Source organism: Acipenser ruthenus, chromosome 2, assembly GCF_902713425.1.
Source record: "Acipenser ruthenus chromosome 2, fAciRut3.2 maternal haplotype, whole genome shotgun sequence".
NCBI classification, from domain to species: domain Eukaryota; kingdom Metazoa; phylum Chordata; class Actinopteri; order Acipenseriformes; family Acipenseridae; genus Acipenser; species Acipenser ruthenus.
Window position 1 is genome coordinate 3,202,501 of NC_081190.1, and position 5,842 is coordinate 3,208,342.

Consider the following 5,842-nt stretch of genomic DNA (forward strand, 5'->3'; position numbering starts at 1 on the left):
CACAATCAAACTGAAATCCTGATCTTGTGATGTAGGCACGATCAAACTGAAATCCTGATCTTGTGCTGTAGGCACGATCAAACTGAAATCCTGATCTTGTGGTGTAGGCACGATCAAACTGAAATCCTGATCTTGTGATGTAGGCACGATCAAACTGAAATCCTGATCTTGTGCTGTAGGCACGATCAAACTGAAATCCTGATCTTGTGCTGTAGGCACGATCAAACTGAAGTCCTGATCTTGTGATGTAGGCACGATCAAACTGAAATCCTGATCTTGTGGTGTAGGCACGATCAAACTGAAATCCTGATCTTGTGATGTAGGCACGATCAAACTGAAGTCCTGATCTTGTGATGTAGGCACGATCAAACTGAAATCCTGATCTTGTGATGTAGGGACGATCAAACTGAAATCCTGATCTTGTGATGTAGGCATGATCAAACTGAAATCCTGATCTTGTGATGTAGACATGCTCAAACTGAAATCCTGATGTTGTGATGTAGGCATGATCAAACTGAAATCCTGATCTTGTGATGTAGGCACGATCAAACTGAAATCCTGATCTTGTGATGTAGGTACGATTAAACTGAAATCCTGATCTTGTGATGTAGGCACGATCAAACTGAAACCCTGATCTTGTGATGTAGGTACGATTAAACTGAAATCCTGATCTTGTGATGTAGGCACGATCAAACTGAAACCCTGATCTTGTGATGTAGGGACGATCAAACTGAAATCCTGATCTTGTGATGTAGGCACGATCAAACTGAAACCCTGATCTTGTGATGTAGGTACGATTAAACTGAAATCCTGATCTTGTGATGTAGGCACGATCAAACTGAAACCCTGATCTTGTGATGTAGGCACGATCAAACTGAAATCCTGATCTTGTGATGTAGGCACGATCAAACTGAAACCCTGATCTTGTGATGTAGGCATGATCAAACTGAAATCCTGATCTTGTGATGTAGGTACGATTAAACTGAAATCCTGATCTTGTGATGTAGGCACGATCAAACTGAAACCCTGATCTTGTGATGTAGGCACGATCAAACTGAAATCCTGATCTTGTTGTAGCTGAAGCCAGGTTATTAGTTCTGTATTTGTTTTATACACATTGTCCCACTAAGTACTCCATGATTGTACTGTGTAACTCTACGTGCCCCCCAGTGCAGTGATGGCTCTGACAACGCTACACCCACACTTTGCTGATGTAGCCTGTGTTAATATCAATGATGAAAGGCAATCTGGCAATCTGAGCTGGAGAGCAGCTTCTCAATTCACGTCATGGTAATACAGAATACATCACAAACGGAACTGAACACAGTGAAAACAATATGTACATGTCATTTGAAACTCTTTAACATTCTCCCTTCTGTTGTGCTGAATTCGTGATATGCAAATATTTCACTTTCAACACTGTATAGATTAACTGTGGCAGGCTGTATGTCACATGATCTGACTGCATCCAGGCCATTACAGAGAGTTCAAACTATAACACAAGAAGTGATTAGGTACCAGGAAGCAGCTGCAACTTTTCATCTATATCTGCATATTCCAAATATAACATAGCGCAGTTCTGGGGGCGTGTAGTGGGGATCTCTAAATAGTCGCTAATTCTCTATTTAAGCCCTGATCACTCCCGCACTCCCGCTGTCTAGTGTTTTCGTTGTAGCAAACACTCAGACGCTGACATTTCGTGCTTCAGCTTAAACACCTTCGCTGTATTATCTAAACTTCGTTGCCTCGCTCCTTTCACTGCAGGTCACTTCCATGATTCTTCTCATCTTTCAGCTTCTGTATTTGGCTGCAGGAGCTCCAGCATTAGTCTTTCCTGCTCCATCCAGTCTCCAGCCCAGCAACAGCGCCGTCCAAAGCGCAGCTCCATTGCTCAACTTTGTCTGCGTCTTCATTAGAAAGACTGGCCCTCCTCTAAACTTTCAAAGCTCCGCCGACAAGACATCGACATTCCCGTTGTCAGTGATTGCCTTGCCTTAGCTCTATTTAACTCCTTTTCCTGCACTTTATTTGTGTCGCTTCTGTTTTCACAAATACCGTATTCATTGTTTTTTCCTCTTGTCTTTGTAACGGGCAGTGTTGAGTGAAGCAATGCTGTTGTGTTTCGGTACATTCCCACAAATGACTTCTTGTGTTGTAGTTGTTTTGTTTTCCTTTCAGTGTATGAAAGTGTTGTAAAGCATGGTGAAGGCATGGTAAACCGTGGGTAAGTAAGGTGTATTACAGTTAACCATGGTAAAGCAAGGTGAAAACTACAGGCTTTAGTTTCCCTTTGACTCTGGTAAAGCCCCTTTTCTGCCACCACGCCATACATTTATTGGAACTAGAAGTTCTTGATTTCCTTTCTCCATTCACTTCCTGTGTTACAGGTCATAGGATCCCACATCACACTTAGCACAGAATACGTGTGTAAGTCTTGAGGGGGGTCTACAACCCATAACACACACTTCAAAATAATAAAAGCATGAAAAAAAGATATATATAAATACCAAAATAATAGGAGGCTTGTGAGAATGTAATTAACTCGTTAACAAATGACGTTGTTTCAATATCTTACATGGAAATAAGCCATACAGCCCAGGAGTGACTGACTGATGGTCCAAGGTCTGTTCAGTGGTCTGCAGTATTAGAACACAAGAACGTAAGAAAATGTATGAACGAGAGGAGGCCATTCGGCCAATCTAAGCTCGTCTGGTGATCACAAAACTTTGTCAAGTTGAGTCTTAAAGAATCCAAGTGATTTTGCCTCAACAACATTGACTAGGTAGCCCATCCTATACTGTCACCACTGTCTATGTGTCTTCTTCCCTCTGTCCTAACTGTAAGAGTTATTGAGAGGTAAGAACATGGCTTAATTTTAAGTGTATTACACCTACAGTAGGCTGCACGCCCTCATGTGCACAGTGTATGTGTAGATCCGAATGAAGTCTGGAGTTAGCACGACAACACATCCAGGCAGACAGTCCAAGAACCATGCTGGGTTAGCATCCGCTAGTGATTCCTCAGTCACTTCAAACCCTTACCGAAGCTGTGCTGGCTGGCTCTCTCCTGCCACTTCCAGCACACTAATGGGTTCCTGTCATTCGAGAGGCAGGAATGAAACGTTTCTCCTCCGCCAGCTGCTTTGGTGATGTTTACATGTTTACTGGAGCCCTGGTGCGGCGCCCCTTCGAGACGACCTCTAATTGGGTTTGCATGCTGAACAAGCATTAACTGCACATTAACTTTAATGCATGCAAATAGCTTCCGTTAACTGAGCAATTCTCGCAATGAGACCGCTTTCAGATTCCTCATCCATCACGTTCTCTTCTGGTTCTTTTCCTTTTACAGGCCGCCTTGAGGCTGAAATGAAATTAATCGCTGCGGAAAAGACCAAACGTTTACAGTATGTTTTTATTTTTCAACAGTAGCTTCATTGCCTTATCCTTTTATAGACGCTTTGATGATGGTGTTGGTATATAATTACATCTGTCATGGTTTAGACCAGGGATTCCAAAACCTTCTTACGTGATACAGGATGATGTAAGTGTGTCAGAGGGGGTACCCCCCTCCCACCTCACTGTGTTTACAGTCTGATTCATCTCCATCCTTGGAATTCAATTGATACACAGCCCTAGGAAACTTTGAAACTTTTAATACTGTAAAAAGTTAACTAAAACTAATAACAAATGCAGTTACATGTGGAAATACTGCAAAACAAGCTGTATCCACTGCACCTGCTTTCAGGTCATTCATATGAACACACATGGGGTAGCTAAACACTGTTCGACCAGTATTAAGAATAGCAGAGGTGGTAGAAACCAGGTAGCTATGCGTGGTGTTCAGGGAGATTCATGCAGGTTCGTGTCCTAGTTGTGCCGAGTTTCCCTTCTTTTCTGGGGATCCTATAAGGAGCGTTGCATTGGCTCTGGTGCTTCTGCCAATTAGAGAGGCAGAATCCCCAGGATCACACTTCCTCCTCACCACACTACAACAGAGCCTATGGTCAGATGAGCCTTAGTCCTGAAGGACCTGCCCGCATCCACTGTGGAGCCCCTGGGTGTGAGAGGAGGATGCACACTGAGTTTAACATTGTAAACTGGAGAGAAAAACAGGTCAAGCAATTACACGCTTTAAAAAATGCACTTTTAATTACTTTAAAACATTTTATGAAGCTTTACACTTTATTTCTAATAAACTGTTACTGCCTTTTAATAATGCTCAACAGTTTTAATGACACATTTGCAGTATATATGTTCTGATGTTTGATCTTCAAGCTGAGTGGCTCTTTTTCTTACTGGAAAGGGTGCCTGGCACTCTCATGAAGGGGTAGAAGCACAGTCTGTCTTTCTGGGTAGAAACACATTATGAAACAAACTGAGCAGCAATGCTGGTAATTCGTCTATCTGTCAATGTCTCCGGGAGGCAAAGAGAGAGGAAATGAAAGCTCTGCTTTTGACAAGACAGAGAAAGAAAATCAATCCGGCTATTTTTGTAAAAAATGGTTTTGATTAAAAAAAAAAAAAAAAATCAAGCTTTTCATAACCTGATTCGGTATTTACAGTGTCTTTTAGGAGTTCAAAAAAATTGGAGCAATAAAGATTAGGACAAAATGATATTAGTTTTCTTGATAATAACTGAAGTTGGTTTTATTTCCTGTAGGCGTTACAAACTTGTAGCGTTCCTGTTTCCTTAAGATTTACTTGATTTCAAGGATGTAAGTAAAAAATATTCATGTCCACTGTCCACCGCCTCACTGTGTTTCCTTGTATATTACATTAAAAATGACAGTCAAGTTTATCGTTCCTGGTAAACCAACCTGATTCTTAAAAACAATCTCATTTCTGTGTCCTCGGTGGCTAGCAAAGTTTACCTTCAAATGTCACGACTGTTCCAGCACAACACATACAGGCTTTATATGGATATGTACCGGCCTTTGGTGGATGTATTGTAGAACAGCTGATAACACTGAAGGTTTAAGTTTCAAATACTTCATTCTAAAGAGGTTATGAATTCCAGCCACTGATCTGATCGGCACCAGCCCGTAATCTGTATTGATTGGAACTGTGCTGGAACAGTTGTTCCCATTGGATGTTAATCCAGACTCGTGTTAGTCAAAGTGACAGCTGGTGTAACATTTTCATAATAACATTATTTTCTGGTATTTCTGTGGTGTAGTGTCAGGGTTGGGGCGTCTGTTTTATGGTTTACAGTTTTGAACAAGTGGACCTTCGCCCCCTTTTTCATATATTTGATATACTGCACCAAAAGGAGCTTCAGCAGTCAATGTGCAATGTATTTCAACACAGAAAACAAAATGCAGCAGGACAACCCCATATGAAAGTGGTAAGTGCATCGTATAACCATGGGAAGAGTATGGGGACCTGCAGACATGCTGTGCTAAACTGTAAGGGAAGGGACTTTCTGAGCGCTGTTTGTTTGTTGCTGTTGTTTGTTATTTTGCCAGGATACTCCTGTGAAATGAACCACCACGACCCATTAAATCTTCCCTGGTCATTACACTTCAAATCCTTTGAAAACTGAAGCCAAGCCTTCTCCTGGAAAACAAATGACAGCCTCATACTGTGAAGCTCTGGACAAACGTCTTGCATCATCACCCCATACAATTACCTAATGTCACTTCAGAAAGTCAAATGAAACAGATTGAATTGCATACCTCTCTGTGGTTTTTCATATACTTCACGGAAAACTGATACAAATGTAAGAATATGACATTTTGAAATCTGACATGAAATATTGTACTGCTGTTACGGGTTCCGGTAGACTTTTGCGATGTTGTTTCTTTGATTACATGATGTTAAATAAATGGTCTAAATTAAGTCCA